Below are 24,105 nucleotides of genomic sequence, written 5' to 3'. Positions count from 1 at the left end.
GTGAAGTTGATCCTATGTATGAATTTCTTTCCAAAGCCTTTGCCTTTCCATCAAGGCAAAGGACAGCTACTTTAAAGAATGTAAAATATAAGATAGTTTTCATTTGTTTAACACTTTTTTGGTCACTGCATAATTCCATTTGTGTTGTTTCATAGTTTTGATGTCTTTACTATTATTCCCAAATGTGGAATAATTGATGGTGTGTCCAAACATTTGACTGGTGTAGCTATAGCCCGAACTCTTCTCACAGGTTGATGAACAGTATAGAGGCCTTAATGAAGAAAGCTCAGTCACTTTCAGTCTTGAATCTAGACTGCGGATCAGACAGAAGGGATCTGGGTGGCTTCTAGGTAGTTAAAAGTTTGTTATTATATCAAGAGGGCAGATGGAAGTATGTAGTTGATAGGCCTAGGAGATGGGTTCAAAACAGCTCAATGCTGCAGAATTATTCGGGGTAATAGAATGTGTCTGGATGGGGGATGAAATATGTCTCCTCATGTCTTCAACTTTTTGGGTGAAAAATCTTTGTTTCTTCTGAAATCTTTGCCTTGGTCTCTGCATCACAGCAGACCTGCTGTATGCATTTTTTTGCAGACAGCTGCAACATCCTGAAGCATCATCATCTTGCACAATTTCGAGCAAGTTGCAGAGACGACAAATCCAGGCATTAGATTCCTCCGTACAGTTAGGCATCAGGACCAGAAAGTCCCCCTAAAAACAAAGGGAAGCCCACAATCGCCTCAATACAGTTCAGATTCAGTCTCTCAAGTGGCAGACAAAAACATGAAATGGATCCAATAAATGCACCGTAGCTTTGGAGGAATAAAAGCAGAGTAAATGCAGAAAATCAATTAAACTATAAATCAGAAAAGAAAGGACTGCAGGTTGCAGAGGAGCAACTTCAGCAGGACTTTTGATGGACAATGACTACTTCAGGGAGTGAACCTACGGCCTTCTGGTTATGGGATGGACTCCATAACAACCAGGCCATCCTGCTGCACATATGACTGTGCTGTCAGTGGAGTTATCATGTAGGCTCCTCCCATCGCTCAATAGTCAATTCTGGTGACCCAAAATGACCCCCCCCCTTAATTGTCAAATGTAGCGTTAAATGAACAAATGAAAGGTGGTGTTGGAGTGTTAGCTTGATAATCATTTGTTAGCTACCGTCCTCGCTAACGCTGTGCGCCCAGCTGAAAGAGCAAAGCGTTACCCTGCAGTTTTTTACAAGATAACACTAATGATTGCTCGAATAGAATTTATAACACTATGTCATTACATTTAATGTAATACAGTATAATGCTTGTGGGTTTGTGTCTTACAGAAGCTGAAACATGTTCAGGTGATTTTATTCACAAAGCAACCTACACTAAGCTAATCTGCTACTGTTGTGTCGTTACTTCACTGGCTAAACTTTGAACGCATCCTCGTTGGAACTTATATTAACTTGTGATTACTTTGCTGCCAATTAGCAACATATCAAACATGTCCTATGCTGCATTTAGGCTTTGTCAGTAAAATAAAATAAAATAAAAGGGAAAATCGCCCATGCTTCTGACTTCATGCCTTATTGCTAGATCACTACTGTTGTTGCAAGCTTGTCCCACCAGATAATTGGCAATTAACCTCAACTTTTCCATTATTATTGTGCCACATATTTGTAATGGTTTGTTGACAAACTAGAAACAAGACACTGATTTTAGTTAGCTATACAGCATTTCTTGTATAGCCTTACGTAGCCCATTAATATTGTATTTATTCACATCTAGAATGCCAGCGATGATGGCTTTGCGCCTGTGTGGCCAACAGTTTGATTCTTATGGCTTCTCACCCAGTGGGAGACATCATAGCTGTCAGAAATCCAGACATCTCAGACTATAAATTACAGTCAAGAGACTGACACTAACAGTTTTTCTCTGTAGGGTCGACATATGGCCAAGGTGCACCAGCTTCTTTCCCCTCGTCTCAACCTCAACCCTGTCATCTTTATCAGAAGTGGAAAGGAAGATGAAAAAGAAGAACAAAATGAGGAAGCAATGCAAGAAAAACAAAGAAATAAAGAATGCAATGCTATTTGTTCCTCGAAGGTTTATAATTTATTTTGAAACAAGAAGTTTGTTTCGATTTACTTGCCTCAAAACATGGAAGAACAAACTAAATTAACTGCACAGTTTGCTGTCAGAAGAGCATATTAACCATATATAGCCTATGCGTTGTGATTCATACGTTGTGTTTTATCTTGTTGTATTTGTATTTATTTCCTGGGATGAAAGGAGGCCATGCACAGAGCTGAAAAAAAGGTAAGCTTGTACCTTGAGGAGCCGTAATGCCGGTCGAACACAATTGTCAAGCATGGGCAGCAGCGGAGCATTAGCAAAACAAAACATTTTCCCACCAAACCCTGGCGTGCTCTCATAATTGAACTTGTTTAAGAATTGATATATATATGTTGGCCTATTTACAAAGGAGCTAACGGAAGTGGAGGAGAGGAGAGGTGAAAAAAAAAATATATATATATATTAAAAATACAAAAGGAAAGTTCGGGGAGATAACTATGCTGGAAATCTATATAAATCTCTTCCAGAAGGTTTTGAGCAGAAATAAATACTTAATAAATCATAATAAAAGATAGTTTGTTCTTGTATTTCTTCATTCTCTCTTGTGCACGCATATAATCCTAAAAGCATGAAGTTTCTTGGGACTGCACACTCCCATACACTGAAGCGGGAGGCCAACACCAGCCTTATAATCAGCAAGGCCCATCACAGGCTTTTCTTCCTGCGTCAGCTCAGTAAATTTGCTGTGACCCTGGAAGCTTTGGTTCACCTCTACAGGGCTGTCACTGAGAGTGTGCTAACCCTCTCCATCACAACATGGTATGTCAATACAACAGCTCAAGAGAGGAAGCAGCTGGAGAGAGTTACAAGCACATCATCTAAGATCATTGGCTGTGAGCTCCATGTGCCACCTGTATTCACAGGGAGAAACTGTCCACCAACCCATCACACCCTGCCAGTTCTTTCTTCAAACCCCTTCCTTCTGGAAAGAGGTACCAGAGCATTAGCTGTCCAACCTCACGCCTCCATATGGCACCTACACAGAGATTGTTTGTCTCCTGAATGTGCAGGCTGGGTGATTTTTAATAGAAGCATTAGAAGTCAGGTAAATGAAGGGCCTTTGTAAGGCATTAGGTCACTTTATTAAAGGGTGGGCACTCTTATTTTACTCAGTAGTTCTTATATTGCGTAGTGTAAGGATAATGTGTAGGTGTGGATTTGGCACATGTGTTTTTGTATGTATGGTATGCTGTATGACTGTTGTCTCATGTACTTAATTGTCATCTGTGTCTGTGTCTTTGTTTTTAATGGAGAGGCATCAAGGCAAATCCTCTGCCTCCACTGACCCCACCTATTGTTTTCCCTGTTCCTCCAAGCTGCCAGCATGGACTGGCCCAGAAATAAAATAAAATACAATAAAATAAAATAAAATGAAATAAATACACTGAGCAATAAAAACAGAGCATTTCCATTTTAGCAGCATCTCTTCAACATTGAACTGTGATGTCACAGGGCACAATGGAGAGCTGTAGAGTTTAGAATCTACGGAATCAGAGTTTCAGGTCCAAGATGCGCCTTGTGTGTCAGTTTACACGGATTCCCTCTGCGTACACACCACGTCTTCACGACTGCCATTGACTGTGTTTTCACCTTGTTGTCTGCTGTTGCTTTGAGCGTGCATTCACCACTTACTTATCAGTAACCATCTTCTCCAAGACCCTGCAAAGGTAGGTTTTTTTCACTCACTTATCGAATTTCACTGCTTAACCTGTAGCATCCTAAGTGTCAGTGAAATGTTACATGTTACAGTTTGTTATATTGTCACCAAATGAAACACTATACGGCTAGACTTACACTGCAAAGCTCAAAGTTGACACTTTTCCCTCTTGTAACACAAATTTGATGTTGTAAGAGGGAAAAACAGGTGAAATCGGATAATTCTCTGTGTAGATAGCAATGTATTGGGATCAGGATCCCAAAAGTATCCTAGCAGCAAGATGTGCTTGGTTAATACTAAAATGCTTTTGGGAAAACAGGCCCTGATCAGCCTCACATGGGGGAGTTAAGGCTTTAATATGAGTCTGTCTGCTGTCAAGGCTCCTGCTGCATTTCTTTGAGGCCTCAAACATTTCATTGAGCCATTGGTGTCTTTCTCTGTAGTAATATTGTACTATAAATGAATAACTTGAATAAATGCTGTATCATACCATGCTGTATGTTATTTTCCATGGTGTTCAGGTTGCCTTGTCGAGATCATGGACTCCTGTCCCTCTGAGGTGGAGAAAGCTGAGGCCCAGACCCAGCCCAGGATCCAGACCTGGACGGAGCTGGTCCACAGCTACTCCCTCAAACAAGTCATCTCCCAGCTGGCAGTTCAGGTACATTATCATGGATGTGTGTTCAATGTGATATGAAATGAGAACCTTTGAATCCAAAGATAATCACAAGATGCTCCAGTAGTTACAGTTCAGGCTTCTGCAGAATTATTTTATTACATTATGCTCCAACTATTAAACTTATTGACTTATATTACATGTATAGCTGATCAAATCTCACCTTATGTTTTTGCTCCCTCCCTTGGTGAGTTATACAGTACATGCATGCTTTCCCTTCATTAAATCTTCATGGTTGAAACTCAAGTTGTCTCATGTTGGTCTTCTGTGCTCTCCAGATCAGCCCTTGTGCCCCTGAGTCTGTGGATTGTCTGCAGGCCCATGGCTCTCTGAACACACAGCGCCTCCTCTCTCCCTCCTTCCCCTGGGTCCAGGTGATGGAGGAGAAGCAGGAGGCCAACTGTCTGCTCCAGCCCACTGCGCACTACCAGGTGACTAATATAGTGCCGGCATGTTCAAATGGTGCAAGTGCAGGAGGAATCCCCTTTAATGTGTTGAAAATATTATGTCAAAATACATTGAGTGACTTGTTAACACAAAAATAAAATGCATTGCAGTGTTAGATCAACAATAGGCCTATATGTTGCCACCATATTATATCTAAGGTGTATATTTGCAGGTGGCCAAGTGCGTCCTGGGCAGCTTGGAGGAGGTTTTAGGGCCCAGAGCCGTGCTGGAGAAAGCTCTGTTGGTCTCTTCACCCATCCTCCAGCAATCTGTTGCTCACCTGGTGGCTCTGAACATAGCCCAGCTGGTCCCAGATCAGCTGTCACCTAACCAGGACAGACTGGTGAGTGAGACGAGTTAAACCTACTTTCAATTAAACTTAATCCTGTCTAGATTTGTTTATGTTTTTATTGTGTTCTATTTTAATTTTGTTCAGCTGACACATTTTAAAATGCATGACATGAATAACATAAAACGGTCAAGTATGATGACAAAAATGATTCAGAATTGTTTTCAGAGTGACAGTTTTGCAATAGAAGCACTGTGTTTGCAGTCACTTATAATTTCAGTAAAGTTCATATTAAAAAAAAAACAAAAAACAGTAGGTAACATTTACATTTTTAGACATTTTCAAGACTTAAAGTGTTTGCAACAGTAACATAAACTTAAATTCCTACATCACCAACAAGCAACCAATAGTGAGAGTTCAAAGGTCAGAGCCGTGGTGTCCTGACAATGGCTTCTAAGATCACTATTCCTGTGATCTTAGAATGATGATCTAAGACAGAGAAGAGGGAGGAAAGCTATGAAAAGAAATCAGAGAAATGCAAGCTGAGGAGAAAAGTTGAAAAGATTTTGAAGTCAGTTAGTTCTAACATAAAAGCTGATGAAGTAAATGCAAACACTTACCAGCTTGTGATTTGACAGACAGCAGACTGCCTCCTTCTCCCTGCTACACTCACTGTCAGCAGTGAGTTAGTGGAGGATCTGCTCATCCAGCTGATGCTGAAGCTCCACCCACTGAACGGCTTTGGTGTCGGACGGCTGGATCAGCAGCAACTGCTGGCCTTGTGCCTCCATGTAGGTGTACTACTAATACTACTATTACTACTACTACTACTACTAATACTAATACTGCTGCTGCTACTGCTACTACTACTACCCTTACTACAACTACTACTATCTAACTCTGTTCTTCTCTTCTCTTCTCTTCTCTTCTCCATTGTGATCACCTGTCCTGTCCTTGTCCAGATGAGTGCTGTGACTCTGGAGACCCTGCGGAGAGTTCCAGGCGTTGCCGTGGATACCACTCTCCCTCCTCCACCGTGTAACACCAGGAGAGCCGCCGTGTTGCTCCAGAGCCGCCTCATGAAGACCTTTGGATCATCTATTCAGGTACAACTGGATATCAGTGACAATTGCATCCCATTTGTTGGATATGTTTCTCATGCAATACTGTGAGCACATGCATTTTCAGAATGGATTGTCCCAGTGTGAGTTGAACCCCTAACGCCCTATCTTGACAAAATACTCCTAAAAATTGTCCTTGGTCCAAATCTTTCTGGACTGCCTTTCACAAAAATGCCTGGTCTGTTGCTGTAGGTGAAGAAACTGCTGGCAATGAGAGACCCTGCTCTCCTCTGCTCAATCCCGCATGTAGTCATCGAGGCCGTCCTGACTATGTACCAGCCAGGCAGGCAGGCCGAGCTGTCAGGTGCTTCCAACCAAGGTGATCAAATGGAAGAAGCTATGGTCATTTATTGCTATACATCCCACAATACCTTGCACTTCATGTAATAGGTGTTTTCGACACCAGATTCATGTTGCGGGGAGGAATGGAGGTCTGGCCGGTCCCATGATTTTTTTTACTTTAGAAATACTCTCCACTATGACACTGCTTCACCCCTCCTTGTTCTCTGCTCCCAGTATTATGACACTGCTTGACCGATCCTTCTTTTCTGCTCTTAGCACCCAGGGAGAGAGATGAGATGGAGACCAGGCTGTTCTCTCAGCTTCTCCCTGAATCTCTGCGGGAGAAAATGTTCCAGCAGTATGGAACTTGGATCCGGCGCACCAAGGTCTTCCAGAAGGCCCTGCGCAGGATCACTGACCAGGACATCCTGGAGTACCGGAGCAGAGTCACCAAGCCCCGCTCGTCCAACAGGGATGTGGTGTGGGTGGATGGCACCTTCTTTGTTGGTGACGACTATGAGGAGGTGAGGACGCCGACCAGCTCGCTAGCCAAGAACCCTCTGGCCCTCGACTGCAGCCTGGCTGCCTTCATGAAGCAGTTCCCGGAGACAGAACTGTTTGCGGAGACCAAGCCTGTCACTGATGGGTTACAGGGTTGGTCTTTGCTCAGTGTCCAAGGAACTGCAGGAAGGAGAGGAGGCCAGGGGTTTGTGTACGGCTTCAGCTCTCTCCAGTCTTCTCCTCCCCAACCACGGGTTGGTGACTCTGCTGCTGCCCAACCACTTCTGACTACAGTAGGTCTACTTCAGCTAAATAAAACAGTGTGTAAGAAAGTGGCTGTGAAACTATAGGTTGGGACCCCAAACTTGAACCCTTAAATTGCAGGCCTGTTTCTACTGGCTCCTCACATGCCAACAGTACCAGCAAATTTATATTAGTCCAGGTCAAAGATTACAAACCCCTAACTACCTAAGCTCCATCTGCACTGGGTCCAGGTGAGCCAATCAAAATCTTATGTTCTAACACAGGAAAGAGCTGTGGTGCAGGAGTCTACCATCAGATGCATCCTGGTGGAACTTTTCCGGGGCAAAGATGAGACTCTGTACCGGCCGCAGCACCTGCAGAACCGCACCTTTGAGAAGGAGCTGGTGCAGCACATCCACTTCCTGCTGCAGAAGGATGCGGCCAAGTATCAACGCAACAGAGTCTTCCTCCGAAACCTGGAACGCCTCACCGACCCCGAGCAGGAGGTTTGTTTTGATTTCATTTGGGGTTAAAACAAAAAACATCAAATTTTATAAGGAACATGAATTCACTTCAAACTCCCTTCACTGACATAACGCAACTCAATATCAGGAAGATGTCCCCAATATTTTGTACATTCAGTGTATAAATTCAGTGTATAAACTCACCCACTTTCTCCTCTCGCAGATCAAACTGAGCCTGGATCTGTCCTGGCCCCTCAAAGTCGCTCTGAATCAGGCCCTTCCTAACGTCTGGCTGAGCAGACAAGGGCTGATGGAGGATCCTCAGATCGCCTTGCTGGCCTGCAGCCTCATAGCCACAGAGATCCTCAACCACCTCAAGCCCTCTGTGAGCTTCGCTGAAGGCACCAAGAGCGGAGATGAAACCCCGTTCAGCATCAACATCCCAGTCCGGCGAGAGGAGGGGGAGACAGAGAGAGACCAGACCCTGCTGGAGCTGCGTCTGCAGAAGGAGCGCAAGGAGAGCAGGGAGGAGTTCTGGAGCACAGAGCTGGAGGTGAGCCGCCATTCAAAGCAGCATGTTTTCAAAGTCACAGTCTGCAGCACATGGTTAGGGTTAAACCGAACTGAATGGACAAAATATTAGGGACACTTGCTCTTTTCATGAAGTACGCTGATGAGGTGAATCCAGGTAAAGGCCATTATCCCTTATTGATTTCCCTCATTAAATCTATAGCAAGCACAAACTGACATGTGGATTGTGGGGCTGCAACTCAATATCAGGAAGATGTCCCTAATATTTCCTACATTCAGTGCAGTTTTACTGCAAAGCTAAAACTCCTTAACCATGGTACTGTGTAAACTGTAACTTTCCTGAAACACAGGTCATTTCCTACTGCTATGGTATGAACATGATGCTCAGAAACAATGAAAAAGGAAACATCAGTTTTAGCTTTTCATATCATTTTACCTCAGAGAAGAACAGACCAACCGTCCAGGTACAAATAAGATCTGACATTTTTTTGTTTTACTCGACAGGTTGCTCCAGCGACAACAGAGCTGAAAGAGAAGAAGAAGAAAAAGTGGGTCTCTTGGCTCTGTGGCCTCTTCAGGCGCAAGAGGACATAGACAGACAGACACACATTGTATTATTGTATTATTGTATTGCATAGTTGTATCCCAAACATCTCTCTCTGACCAACTGAGAAACCTCACAGGATGAGGAGCCATGATTTGCCTCCATATAGTGCTTGGCTGTGGCATATCTTCAGTTGGATGGCTGTTTTCTGTATTTTGACAGATGACTTATTTTGACCAACATGCAGATTTAGCCTGATTTGCTGATGCTGCTGATTGTTGATGATATATCAGTAGAACATTGTGTTTTATTATGGTAATATTGTATTGTGTAATTGCGTAATTGTTCACAAGATTATAAACCTAGTGAACATTCTCAGTGAATATACTCCCACCTTAACATGTGAAGGTGATATGATGATTCTTCTTTTTTATATACTTCTTCAATTCAGAGCTTTATTTCTTTAAATAAAATGTTTCCTGAATATCAGCTGTGCCTTCAACTTTTCTGTGATGTTTTGGTCAAATTGGACCGTTTTCATGTTTACTATGTAATAACTACCAGATTATTTATCATGTTTACAAAAGGCTGGGTGTTGATACATTATTTTTATCCATGCAATAAACTTTTCATGAAATCCAAATGCTTCGAACGTTTCAAATATAAATGAATGTCGAATTAGTTGACAGTCTTTTGGTCCTCTGACGCTTTGGTTAAATCTAAAGAATTCAAATGTAACTTCTGTCCCTTATCATTCCTATCTGTTCCTTTATAGAGATTTTGGTAATATTTCAGAAAACCTGTTGCTATTTTAGATTTTTCAGTTTGGTACTTAGAGTTTTCATCCTTCATTTTTAGAAATTATAGTTCTCTCCTTCTGTTTTTTTTTTTTTTAACTTAAATGCCAAGAACTTTAATGCTTTAATGCTTTTGGACTGCTATCGTAATACGTTTGTCTTGTGAAATATTTGTATCTCCTGTTTTTTCATGTATGTTTTGCAGTCTTCCTACTTGTGTTTCTATTTCAATTTTTTGCTTTTGTGAAACCCTTTTCAAAGCTTTTTCAAAACAATGTAATGGGTGTAGCCTGTCCATTGTCATTATTCTGAAAATATTGTCCCATAGCTTGCCAATTTTATCTTTAAAATTTTTATCCTTTAGTAAAGAGTTACTATGGGGTATATCTGTGCGTTTACTTTGGGACAAAGGTCCAGGGGACAGTGTGTTGTCATGGATACTGTCGGCCTCTGAAGACTGTCTCCGACAGGACCTGGACCTTTGTTCCGAAGTAAAAATTGTAAAGGAGTAATGTCTGTGTGTTGGTAATAAGGTCATTTTGAAATAAAATCACATCAGATTTATTAAGTGCTGCAGAAATCATCACTCCATCTTCCTGAAAGGTCCAGATTTTTGCTCAGTTTTATGGTTATACTGTATCCTGAAATAATAGAATAGGTACCCAGTAATTAAAAAATAACTACAGTATAAGTTCTCTCTAAATTCCTCCCAAACTTCCAGATTATTGCTCAGTAGGTCATACATAGAATAGGCTATCATATAAGGCTAACTATGGCTATCAGTAATCTAAAGCGTTACCGAAGTGTATACAAATAAACAAATACTAGATTTGAAGCATTACTACACCTAACTCTGTCAGCTGCTACTAGTAAGGAGATGTGAAGATGGCTGACTCAGCATAAAGAGGGGACATCTGACCTGTGGGTTTTGTCTAACAGAAATACACAGTCATGCTTTTTCTTACGATGAACATGCTGGTCACATGCTGGTAGTAAACACAGCTGCAAGGAAATAAGGTAAGAGGAAAGTGACATTTAATTGTTTTATAAAAAAGTCTGACTTAATTTCAATTCAATTCGATTCAATTCAATTCAATTACCACCACTATTCTATTTATTCTATTACACCAGATACCACAGCTCAGTAAGCATGTGCGCACACACGCCCGCCCGCCCGCCCGCATGCACGCATGCACAAACACACACACACACACACACACACACACACACACACCACACACACACACACACACACACACACATACACTCAGTGACACAATACCATGTCTGGAATCTTGTCAGTTTCATGTCTGAGTGTCTTTTAATTGACTTGACTTTTAGTTGAACATATTATTTTGTTGTTGTTAAAAATGCTTTTGCTGTTGAATAAACTGTATAACAAACATAGGCTCATAGACTAGGAAACCCTTAACCTGTTCTCCATTAGGTGGCAGTGATGTGATGTTATGGCCTCTGGCCTTTTCATTTCCTCCACAGGCGACTCAAATACAGCTGAACATTACATGGATGAGTGCTAGCCTTCCCTAGACTAGATCCCTGATGTCATTACTGTCTAGAATGACATGCAGCTAAACAGCCTTGGTCAGGAATAATAATGTTCTGATTCATTAATCCAAGTTCCTTCATGTTCACTTTGCTTTAGGCTCAGCCACCAAGTTCAAACACCCAGAATTGTTGTTAGAAAGGCCAAGCTGTGATCAACTGAGGCTGTTTTGAATTTTAGAATTGAAATACCACTATCTCAGCTTTCAAAATGTCCCTTCATGACCCAATTTCTCTACAAACCAGCATTGTGAGGTTTTCAAAATCATGCAAGGAAATAATTCTTCAAATGATATTTACCCATTTCAGTTGACAGCTTGTTGGCCTTCTCTTAGACCCCCAAAATCGATTGTCCAAATTCAAAAAACAACAGAGATCTGGTTCCCACTGGGGCCACCCATGTGAAAAATGTACACAGTTGCTATGAGGTGCTTTTATTGGGGAAAATCATTGCTTTTACATAGTCTACTGTATGTCTGTGACTTGGGGCATCCTTTTTTCATTCTTCCTTTTTTCCATGCAGAAACCCTTTCACACAAAGTCCACATCTGATTCATTCACACACTAACCAAACCTAGTTACACATAACTCATGCAAAGGTCACGTTCAATGTAAATACAGTTTGGGAATCCCTGAGGAACAGTGGACTGTGGAACAATAGAGTGACGTCATTGGTGGTCAAGGAAGGATGTTAGTGTCAGTGAGCATGCTCAGTAGAGGATGAGCCACCAGACTCTGGAGCTGGAGTATGACCTTTGGCTATAGAAGATGCTCATTCAAACACACTCAAACAAGGGCCGGGCAGTGTTACTCCAGATGTCACACACAGATCCTTCCTCTAATTAAGAAAGCCAGTGGGTGTGTCTTTAACCGAGACCAAGTCTGTAGACTCAGAATAAAAGTTATTTCGACAAGAATTTGCTGTTAACATGATATAGTAGTCAAAGGCTGAGAAATTTGACTTTTTTTTCCCCACAAACTGCAGGTTTCTTTTTACTTCACAAACTCTGAATCAAGGATTGACAACCATGAGCCATGAAGGGCGGAGTGTCTACAGGTTTTCATTCCAACTAAAGACTACAACTGCTGATTTCACTGATTAACACACCTTCAACCAGCTGGTGTAGTCTTTGGTTGGATCAAGATCCTGCAGACCTTTGTCCCTCCGTTGCACATGGTCAGCTATTCCAATCATACTGACTTTGCTTTTGTTGATATCATCCTCTGATCAATGGGTGGTATTCTGAGCCTCTTTGACACACCACGGTAAAACCTGATTGCTCCAGGTGAGGCTCGAACTCACAACCTCGGCATTGCTCTGCTGGTTACTGTGTTATAAGTACCGCGCGCTGACCGATTGCGCCACTGGAGCTCACGGTTCGTCCTCTGGCTGCTTTGCTAAAGGACACAATGATCAAAGTCTAATGAAAGGAACAGTACTTCAATCATTATTTATTATCCTATTTTAGCCTATTTTATTTTTTTTTTTTATTCTCTTAGCTCTTTAATGAACTTTATTTTCCTTGGTCTTTTATTTGAATTTTATCCTTTTCATTTTGTCTCGATGCTTTTAATATTTTATGTAAAGCACTTTGAATTGCCTTGTTGCTGAAATGTGCTATATAAATAAACTTGCCTTGCCTTGCCTTGCCATTGTTCTCAGTAGAAAGTGGCAAAGCTCTTGGCTGTTGATTAACCACAGCATTGCTTTTAATTAATGTCTTATACTGTATATGCCATATATTAGAGCTGTTGCAATTACTCATTAAGGCCTTGTTTGAGGCTAAAGAAGGATTACATTTTCAGTTTTCCACCGGTAGGTAACAATCTCTCTGTACATGAGTGCAGTGTGATAGTGCAGAATTAAAGCAGCCATAACAAAGAATGTGTTCAAGGACGGGGTTGGATGACTTAAAAGTTTTAGGTGATTTTCCCCTGCAGCCTAAAGTTGCTTTAGATGGGGTTTGAACTCTCAACCTCAGGACTTATCGGTGGTTTCTGTCTTGCAGGTACTGCACGCTGACTGACTGTGCTACTGGAGGACTTCTTCTGAAGCCAAAATATTTTGCTAAAGGGTACAATATATTTAACTGCCAGTGTAACATTTTGGAATTATTTTTCATCAAAGTGTTCAAGGCCAAAGTATTATCTTCATCTACCACAAGAATACTAAACATCCATTTTGCTCTCATTAAAGAAATTTGGAATAACGAATTAGCAGACTGGAGGGTATAGATAACTTAAAAAGAAAAAAGATGAAAAGATTAAGATTAAAAACAAAACAAAGTAAATAAATAATGACCAATAATGAATAATGCATTCTACTATAATACCTCTTCTTCATCCTGTCACATCAGGTTGTGTCTTGAATAAAGAAAAGCTGTGTCATACTGAATAAACACAGGACTAGTTACAACTTTACTTTGTTGCTCAGCAGATTGTTTGTCCCATCATGACAAAACTTCTCTGCTCCAGGTGAGGCTCGAACTCACAGCCTCAGCATTGCTCTGCTGGTTACTGTCTTATAAGTACTGTGTGCTGACCGATTACACCACTGGAGCTCACTGCAACACCTTTACTTGCCTTGCTAAAGGGCACAATGTTCAAAGTCTACTGGAGCATTTTATCTATTACTGGTCGCACTAGGGAGTGACGAAGCCTTGCTTGATCTCCCAATCTTGCAAGGGTAAAATATTTTTGGTTTACCAGTTTTCCAGTGGGAAGTAGCATCTCCAGAGGTCTGACCTAGTCAACTCTGCTTGAGTCCCAAGTCAGTCTCAAGTCTCGAGTCAAGTCCCAAGTCTAAATGTAGATTATCAAGTCAAGTCAGAACAAATCGAAAGTCCAGTATCAATTTAATATCTTAAAGAAAACTAAATATCTAGGACTTTTCAATGCAATATGATTTAAGTATGGTAAAAACTTGGTAAGAGCATCATGAGTTTGATTTCTCTAATCAGTTTTCAACTTCAATAAATTAAATCAAATTCAGAAAACAATTTAAATTCAGTCGTCTGCTGGAACAAACCTCATCACTTTCAATCTGAGTCATTTACACAAACACAAGATCTCAAGTCAAGACTTTAGAAACCTTTTCAAGTGATTAAATGATAAACCCAATGGAGCCCATGGGTTCAAGAACCTAATTACATTACTGTAGGTTCTTGATTGTTTTTTTTATTTATTCCTCTACTAAAACAAACTCCAGGTGTTCTCTCTCTCTCTCTCTCTCTCTCTCTCTCCCCCCCTCTCTGGCTAATACTTAGAGAAATAGAGAAAGCAAGAAGAAAGAGTCTAAATACATTGAAGGTAAGAATCAAAGGCACTTGGTTGAAAAGGATAATTTATTCCTCATTTTAACCAATATTCCCTACAAAGTCTCTAGAAACTTCCTAAAAAGCATACCATGTAAATCTCCCCTGTTTCCCTGCCTACTCCGATTATCCTCACAGCTCATTTGTTGCAGCCGCGCATTGTAATCAGTTTCTACAAAGGCAAAGCAGTTCTCTGCATTTCCTGCACGTCGTGTCAGGCTCGGTCAGGATGCAGCACAACAAAGAGGAAAGAGCCTTGTAGTAAATAGGTTTTAGAAACAGGCCACCGCTCTACAGGCTGCATGTTCATAGATATGCATGTGTGTGTGTGTGTGTGTGTGTGTGTGCATACAAAGTCAAGGAAGATTCAGAAAGAGCAGTCAGAGAAGAGAGGAGTTTTGTCACGCTTTATGGTTCTGCTTGTGTGTGTGGTGTCCGTTGATGTTTGTGTGCTTGTGTGTACATCTGCCTGTGTGTGTGTGTGTGTGTGTGTGTGTGTGTGTGTAAGTATGAGTATGTGCTATATATGTGTCTGGAAGATAAATGTGTGTCTGTCAGCACGCCCATTCTTCATGTAACAGCTAGAGTGAGCCTCCATCAGTAATTTATGTGAAGTCTGTGTGAGTTTGCATGTATATTACTTGCTGTGTGTTTAGACCAAGGTTATTACAGCAAACTACAGCTAAGACTAAAATGAAAACTAGATGTTAAACATTGTCAAACATCAAACATTGTTCTAAACTGAAAATAAAAATAGAAACTAGGATGCTGTCAGGGGCCGACAGCAAGGGTATCCTCGAAGGCCCCGTTAAGTCAAATGTAATAAAAAGCCATTCATTAATCACACAATAAGACTCCAGGGTTAATCTTCCCAATTATATTGGTTGTATGTCCCAACTATTTTTATTTCGCCAAATAATTAACACTCAGCAGCCAGAGCTGAAACGTGGAAGTTTGCATTAAGATTACTGTCAGTTTTGTCATATTAGGCTGTGGAGCCAAGTCTTTCAAGTCTTACTGTAAGTCTTCATAATTGCAAGTCAAGACACAAGTCTCTCAGGTCTGTGAAGGCTGACCATGCCTATTACAATGACATGGGACCAGTTCTGTAACATGACATTACACCATGGATAACACCATGATAGCAATGATCCCATGTACAGAGATGGAGCGAGCGGATTATTTTTCCAGCTGGGTTCTAATGCTACCTTCCCTTGCTGTTTGAGGGCTTTTATTTTTACAACTTTAATTTTGCTGGTTAATTTGATGCCCACTCACTGGGTTCAGAGGTATCAAACACAAGGCAGAGTCCAGTTTGGGATGAGGTTGGGATATGATTGGCATGCTTGGTGATTGATCACATATGTGTGTAGTGAGTCCAGTATCACAAACTGCATAAATGACGACGTAGCTATGAATTTGGCCGAGCGCCAGGATACTATGAGTGGGCCGTATAGGATTTAGCAGACATTGATCCAATTGCAAATTAATGTAATGACTCAAATTACATTGGCAAGAACACGAAAAGACAATCAATTGTTAAAGATCCAGATTCAATCGAGGCTGTCAGACGCGACAACCTCTTCATTCACAGCGATCTACAGGATGTGTGTTACGCGCCCGCGCATCCAAGCTGCTTATAAGGATTGCACAATCGGGAAGGACAATCAGAAAGAGAGGAGAGTGTGATGGCCATGGAAAAAGGAGACTTACAGGGAACTCTTCACAAAAATATTGCAATTATTTACTATCAGACATTGTTGGACAAAATGGACCACTTGGACCAAATGGACCACTTTCTGAACTCAGCCACACAATTTCTCTAATTTCTCTGAGTTGTGCAGCTGGACCGGCTGGAGGCTTGGCGGCGTGTTTATGCTTCAAGGCTGTTAGACAACATTTACGCCTATATCACACACACACACACACACACACACACACACACACACACACACACACACACACACACACACCTAAGAAGCATGTGACATCCAATTGCACATACATTTTCACTTATTTTACATACATTAATCTTGAAAAGTTTGACTTGTAAATGCATGCATCTACAAGCTTACTCCAGATAGAAATAAAGTTCTACGTAATAGGCTAAATATCGTTTCTAATTGGCCAGCTGTTTCCGCTCTACCAATCAGAACACGGCTTCGCTTCGCCATTCTAACCGATTATAACGTCACTGGATGGCGCTGAACTCTGCTCTACCAATCAGACTGTCTCAGCTGCACTAATGACGTCACAATCAGCAGCAGCAGCATAAATAGCCCAGCTCGAGGCGTTCAGCTTCATACCTTACTACACTCTGTGTGGTAAGGTATGAAACCGGCACTGCTGCTTGGACCGTGGAAAGAGGCTCTCTTTGGGAACTTTTTTACATGCTCCTCATTTCAGACCAGTAGCTTTTTTCACTGAAATTTGTTTCTGAAAGAAATGAAGAAAACCGGTGTGGCACCCCTGTGAAAACCGGCAGTTCGCGCCCCGCTGAAGCCAACCTGCCGGTCACTCCAAAGGTGTGGTCTGGCGGTTAGCGACGGCGGTTTATTAAAAGCTGGTGGTTGATGCGAAGAGACACTGTTCGCCTTCCATTGAGGCAATCCTGCCAGCCAGTCCACATGTTGGCCTGGCTGTCGCAGTTGAGACGCGACACGCCCCCCACTGAAGCAAACCTGCCACCCAGTCCAAACAGTTTGTGCTGCTCCTGTCTGTCTCGCAGGAGATTACGAAAAAATTAAAAAATTAAGATATCTGTAATTACAATATGACCTGTCAAAATGCTAATTGAAGATATTTCTCATTTCATTATGACCAGTCGAAGTGCTAATTTAAGATATCTTTTATTACATTATGACTATAGTCAAAATGCTAATTTAAGATATCTTTTATTACATTATGACTAGTCAAAATGCTAATTTAAGATATCTTTTATTACATTATGACTAGTCAAAATGCTAATTTAAGATATCTTTTATTACATTATGACTAGTCAAAATGCTAATTTAAGATATCTTTTATTACATTATGACTAGTCAAAATGCTAATTTAAGATATCTATAATTACATTAGGACTAGTCAAAATGAATTTGAATAAATAATAATAATTAAAAAAAAGATGAGGCTGCCAGATAAAAAGAGTGCCTTGATTGTATACTGACATGGAAATGCCAATAAATTTTGTAAAATTGACTGAAAAGTGTTGTGTCAGTTATGTTTGGGTGCAAGAGAAAACTAGCGGCTAGGCCTTTGCTAATATAACCTTGTGGTGCTGCTCGGCCCATAGGCATCAGCTCGAGAGAAATGGGAGCCGAATTTCGTGCAATTTCACCTGTTGGATTAGGAGATACAGTTTTCTGGCCTTTGTGGCGCCCCCTATTGGTCAATATTTGAATGGCTTTGCACACATGTTCATTCATTATATATGAATCTGTTGTCCAAGTTTCATGATGATTGGACCATCTATCACAAAGTTATAACAATTTAGCTTATAGGCCACGCCTCCTTCACAACTTTAAGAGTTAATATCTTCAACACTACAGTAGATATCAACAATCTATGATCAAAAGTTAAAGAGCATAGGACCAGAGATGCTACTGACTGATTTTGGTGGTAATTGGTCAAACTGTGTAGGAGGAGATGTTAAAAATGTGTTTTTTTAGATAATTCAAAATATCTCAAAAATTTTCCAGGTAAACCTTGAGGGTCCATTGGCAAATTCGTAGAGTACGGTTAGCTGGACATGTGTACCAAGTTTCATGTAAATCGGACAAATGGTGTGGGAGATACAGCCCTTTTTAGTTTTTTAGCTAATTATAGCGCCACCATCAGGCCGATGGGGGTCATATTTCTTGTGGGTCTAATTGAAGCCATACTAGACCATAGTGCAAAGTTTCATGGCTCTAGCATTTACCATCTCACGGGAAATTGAGCCCAAAGAGAAAAACAATAATAATTAAAAAAAAGTAACAGTACAAAAATTAATTTATTAATTTATTAATAATAATCACAGAAAGTGCAAACTTCATACTAATCTCCATAATTGCTTGAACAATTCTCTTGACGAATTTCAATACAATATAATACACCATTGGTGAGATATGGGTCCAATAGCATGGAGATTAATTTAATCAGTTAATTAATAATAGTTATAATAATCATAAACACATCAAAATCAATACAGTTCTTCCTCTAGGGGTCATCAATGTTCATACCAAATTTGAAAAGATTCTTATGAAAACTCTTCAAGTTATCGCGTTCACACTAAGGATCTGCGGCGGACGCAGAGGCGGACGCGGGTGAAGTGAATCCATAATATCCATAATAATAATAAGACTGTGAAAAAACTGAACAGACAGAAATCTTGTCTGCATGTAAAACCAATTAGATAGGTGAGATGTTTTTTATTTTATTTTATTTTTTTGTAAATGTGCAAGGTCAAAAAAAGAGAATGAATTTTGGGTGGAGAACTTTTGGCTATTTGTACTGAACGCTATATGAAAATAATTTATGATTTATTGCTTGTATTACACTGTACATGTTGCAAAAATGTACAATATACCTGCTGGGAACTTCTATCATGACACCTTTAAAACATACTACCCCTACTAAAAATACTAAAGCCACAACTGAAACTAGCCTACATAAAAACTAAACATTTGTAAAAACTAAAACTGATAAACCCACACAAAATTACCTACAACTAAACCGAAATGTAAATAAAAATCCCAAACTCTATAAACTAATGGAGTACTCCAAACTGTAATAGCTCTGCTGCAGGCTTCTTCCCCCTGTCCTTTATCAGCAGCTCACATGTATAACAGCTCAGCCTCGTTTCCCCCAGACTCTCATCTGCTTGAGTCCATTTGTCAGAAAGCTTGGCAGAGCGGCTTCCTGTCCGGCCTCCAGCGGGAGGAAGTCGGCTTTGAAGCGGTCGCAGCGCGGCTTGTAACCGAGCAACAGGCAACCCAGGGACACACACACACACACACACACACACACACACACACACACACACACTAAGGTATAAAGGTTCAGACGTCAACTTCTGAAGTGCTGGTGGAAAAGCAAGCTTCTCTATATGTGATGGATTTGGTAGTATTGTGTCACTGAGGAAGATTTGACAGAAGTTTGTATATTGCTTCTGCACTTTGCACTTTATATGTGGAGCATCTTTAACGATAAATAAAATAAAGTATATTGAAGAAACCCACGGGGAACACAAGAGGAAGCGCACCTGCTCTACATTTCAAGTAAAAGAAAATATATTATTTGCAGTGTTGCTGTGAAAGGGGGGTTTTTCCTAATATCCATCAGTGTGCAGATTCTTCAGGACCGACTCGTTTTGTACATTCATGCATCACAGAAATGTTCAGGTTTTGATGAAGGCCGGTTGAGACTCGGTGCAGTAGGCTACATACAGAACAGACCAGACCAGGTTTACAAAACCCAAAAAACCAGAGAATGAACAGTGTAACATGACAGAAGTTCAAAAGTTCAACGGCATTCACATCCCATCCACCCCAACTCTCCCTCTGTCAGCCTCTAGAGGGCACCAATACAATACAATACAATACAATACAATACAATACAATACAATACAATACAATACAATACAATACAACTTTATTACTGTCATCCCTGGAGGGTAATTTGATTTTGGGCATAAAATAAACACAACATAACACATACACTGGGATGCAATGTGATCAAGTGTGATGTTGCTTCACTTGGTCGCTCACTGGAGAATCGATGTGGGTCAAGACACTTAGTTATGGGGTTCTACTGGATGGAGACGAGCATGGAAAACCAATGTGTGAGCTGATCCCTGATCATGCTGATCCAGCTCAACCAGGAATCCCTCGTCTCGTTAAGAAGCTCCATGCGGTTCCATCAGCACCCAAATTACTTCACTGAGGTTGCATTACTTGCTGAGGTTGCGAGTTCAAGCCTCATGTGGAGCGTTGCCTTTAGTTGACACACTATCCCAACTTCCACTGCTGTCGACTTCATGGGTATCACGTCTTCTCACAAGGTAATCAGCCTTAGTTAGTGTGCAGTGAGGTGGCAGCCTGCAGTGAGATGCCAAGGCTGTGAGTTCAGGCAGCAGTCAGGTCTAACTGATGCTCCTGGCTGCCTGCAGAGAGGGGAGTTGAACAGAAGTCACAAAAACATAGCTCTTTCACACACACACACACACACACACACACCCATTCCACTGCCAGTCTCCACTGTCACTGGTAAGGCCAGTGCACAAAACCAGATGGCTTTTTAAAAATGAAACGTTTTAACTTTTCGAACAGAGGCACAGAGAGCGTCACGTGTCAAAAGTTCAAAAGCTCAATGACATTCACAGCAGTCTTGGCCATTTTCATCCTCTCTTTCTCTTTTACTCCAATCTTCCCTCCTTCCTCCCAGTGGGAATAAGAAACTGCCAAAATACAGTAAGTTGTGCTTGTATTATAAGATGCAGGAGGCTGTAACATGACCTGCAAACAAACGCACACGTTTAACTCCAGTCTGCAGAGCTGAAGGGCAAAATATGTTTGTAAGGTTGAGACACAATCTGCAAACACATTTTCAAAACTTGTGAAAATATTTGCGAACAAATGCATTTAAAACTTTGAGCAATAGTCGTTATTTCCTTTGATGAATCACCGAAATCATTTGCAGCCATTTTGGCGGCGTCCTCCCACAGAAGAAGCTTGAAAGTTTTGTGTTTGTAGTTGAAGTACAGAACGCTGCCACAATGGCTAATGATTCACAGAAATAAATATTGATTATAGCTCATAATATCAAACGTATACATTTTCAAAATGTATTTTTCACATCAGCATTTCACATCAGTTTACAACTTCAAATGTACACCACATGCTTGCACATTGTATCACACACACACACACATTACAATTTTTTTTTACTCAACTTATGATACAACTTAAACAGACACACACACACACACATAAACTAAAGAACGCACAAGCACATGAGCCTGTATTAGTACCATCTGAGCCATGCCTAACCCACCAGTAGCAGCAGATGTTACTCAGTCATTCACTCACATGGTAAAACTACCACACCAAAAACAACAAATGGATCCCCACCACACCTAGAAACACCTGGCGGGGCTCGCCTCACTGTCCTGATTTACAGCACTATCCAAAACCACAAAGGACTGGTTTTGTCCTCTGTGCTCGGCTGTGTCCTCTATGCTGTATCTTTTTACATCAGACGGCCAGACTGGGTCGGAGGAGGCGATGAGTGAAGGTGCTCAGACGGACGGATCAAAGGTTGCTGTGGCCTGGATGGTGGAGGAGGGCAGTAAAAAGATCCAGGGGGACAGGAACAAAACGCCGAGCCTGCAGGGCGGTTCAGTCTAGGGGGAATCAGCCACAGAAAGTCCTACGGTTTCTACATTACAGACAACAGAATCACAGGCTACAGTGGAAGGGCCTGTGCAGCATTTATAAAGAGACAGAAAACTGAATGCTGACCTAAGCAAAGAGCACTAATGTAACAAATATACAGTGTTATCATCGAGCACTTGAAGGAGACCTTTTAGATCAAGTGTATCATTAATTTGTAGCATGTTACTCCCTTGATCCTCTAATATTTGGAGCCCATGGACAAGTTTCCAAGTCACCTGAAGCATCCACAGGTAAAAGAGGTGGAGACAGAGGCAGAGCTTGTGTTTCATCATATTTGAGATCTCTGTCTACCCAACAAGTTATAGCTAAAAGCCCGAAATATACATAAAGTCATGTAAATGCCTCAATATCACAGCAACAACATCATTTTTTTAGCAAGTCTGCCATATTGCAGCAAAGCTACAAATTCATTTTTCTAGATTTCATCTTTGCAAATTTGTTAATGACTGTGTTGATAAAGGTTATAAGAGTGAATTAGCGATGGAAAATAGTCAATTATTGTTCATAATACGCTTATTTAGTCATTCAGTCATTGCTCCACTTGTTCCCAGAAAGCTGCTCAATATAAGCAAGTTTTGAAGTTTTAATGGCAAATGAGATTAGCTGCCTGCAGAGAACTGGCTGGACTCTGACAGCTAGAGAGAGATTTCCCCCTCAGGAAACCAATAAAGTACTTCCAACAAATTTCACAAGCACAGGAAATACTGATATCTTTCAAGGCGTGTCACAACATGTTTAAAACATGTCATTACTCAACTCTGGGTGTGTAGGCCTCAATAAAAGTCAAGCAACGGAAGTGATTCTTCCAAAAATCAGCTTTGCTGTCAAGGGGAAAACTTGACTGGTATTTCTAAGGCTTTATCTTCCCTTCATTATCGAAAGCTGAGAGTTAAAGCATTTACATTCCAGCTCGACCTGGGAAGGTTGCAAAAACAGCAAGAGAAGGAAAAAAAATCTAAATTTTGTAACTTTTTGGGGGCTTTTTGAGATCAAATGTTCAAAACAACTTTATTTCAGTAATTCTCAAACTCTGTTAACAAGAATGAATGAATGAATGAATGAATGAATGAATGAATTTGCCATACAAGCCACTTATTTCTCAATGATTTCATCATTTTTCAGTTGGGCCAGATGGGATGTCAAATCTTTGATATCGAATATCTAAAACCTCATAATTACAAGCTAACGAGTCTCTAATAGTTTATTGATTATTCAGCATCTGCCTGCAGTTGCAGTGTCGCACCGGTAGGCGGTGCCGTCGGTCGGTCGGTCGGTGTCCTGTCATCCAGCAGCAGCGTGGGCGGACGGCAGAGAAACACTACAGACAGACCGAGAGTCGCTGCCGGTACGGCGGGAGCCAGCCGAGGAGGGAAGACCCGCGCGCTCTTACACAACACAGAGGTTTCATCTGCTGAAATATCTCGCTATTTTTCCTCTCTGCAAATGGCACGTGAGCACCGCCCAAACTGACATCTAGCGCGCGCTTCTGCATAGGAAAACTATTCATTTTTCTTTTTTTGCCTGTGTGATGTCGCGTGGATAAGTTATGAAGTGACCGGCGTCTCGCACAGGCGTTTCACCGGTGCTGCCGTCGGTGCTTTGGCTGCAGGAACAGGCGGAGAACCGGACCGGTGGGCTTTTCATATCCCCGTGAAAGGTAAGGGAGGATACACTGAGCTCGAGCCTGAGCCACGTCTGTTGCTATATCGATTATCAGTTTGTCCACATGTCGCAATTTGGATGCCGTTAAGAAGCATCTTGTCAGCGTCCCGTTCAAACAGCAGGCATCTGTTCACCGGCTTTACCGGCGCCGCTGCAGCACCCGGGGGTCTTTGGGTGGGGTCTCACGAGCCAAACAGCATGTGGGTGACAGCATTATTGTAACACAGGATATTTATTCCGCCTATTGGGAGAGTTTTTTTTTTTTTTTTTTACACCTGGATATCATGCATTGGTTTCCAATTCAGTTTAATTGAAAATGCCATTGGGTTCATGTTCATGATGTGAAACCTCTGTTCAGATTGTCATTTCTGGAGCCAAATCTAATTGCTAAAAGTGAGAGGAACAGGTGTAATTTATCTGTCTCGTGTGTGTGTGTGTGTGTGTGTGTGTGTGTGTGTGTGAGA

The 24,105-nt window shown here is 41.2% G+C and overlaps 1 protein-coding gene and 2 non-coding genes across 4 annotated transcripts in view; 1 reads left to right on the top strand and 2 right to left on the bottom strand.

Annotated features, from left to right (window-relative positions):
* Positions 1–12,510: 12,510 nt before the first annotated feature.
* Positions 12,511–12,604, bottom strand: trnai-uau (transfer RNA isoleucine (anticodon UAU)). Its single transcript has 2 exons — positions 12,567–12,604; positions 12,511–12,546 (listed from the first exon to the last, which is right to left on the bottom strand). It is a non-coding gene; the product is annotated as a tRNA-Ile (tRNA).
* Positions 12,605–13,699: 1,095 nt separating this feature from the next.
* On the bottom strand, positions 13,700–13,793 carry trnai-uau (transfer RNA isoleucine (anticodon UAU)). Its single transcript has 2 exons — positions 13,756–13,793; positions 13,700–13,735 (listed from the first exon to the last, which is right to left on the bottom strand). It is a non-coding gene; the product is annotated as a tRNA-Ile (tRNA).
* A 9,564-nt stretch (positions 13,794–23,357) lies between these two features.
* Positions 23,358–24,105, top strand: part of LOC139657783 (inactive rhomboid protein 1-like) — a 54,131-nt gene continuing 53,383 nt past the window's right edge. For both annotated transcript variants that reach the window (XM_071535719.1, XM_071535718.1), the window contains exon 1: positions 23,358–23,636. The gene's annotated coding sequence lies outside the window, so the exon portion shown is untranslated. The remainder of the gene's footprint in view (positions 23,637–24,105) is intronic.

This window comes from Centroberyx affinis, unplaced genomic scaffold (genome assembly GCF_046629955.1).
Source record: "Centroberyx affinis isolate AG114_WGS23_722 - 3 ecotype Tasmania unplaced genomic scaffold, CSIRO-AGI_Caff_v1 ptg002757l_1, whole genome shotgun sequence".
NCBI lineage: Eukaryota > Metazoa > Chordata > Actinopteri > Beryciformes > Berycidae > Centroberyx > Centroberyx affinis.
This window is presented reverse-complemented; position numbering and strand designations above follow the sequence as displayed.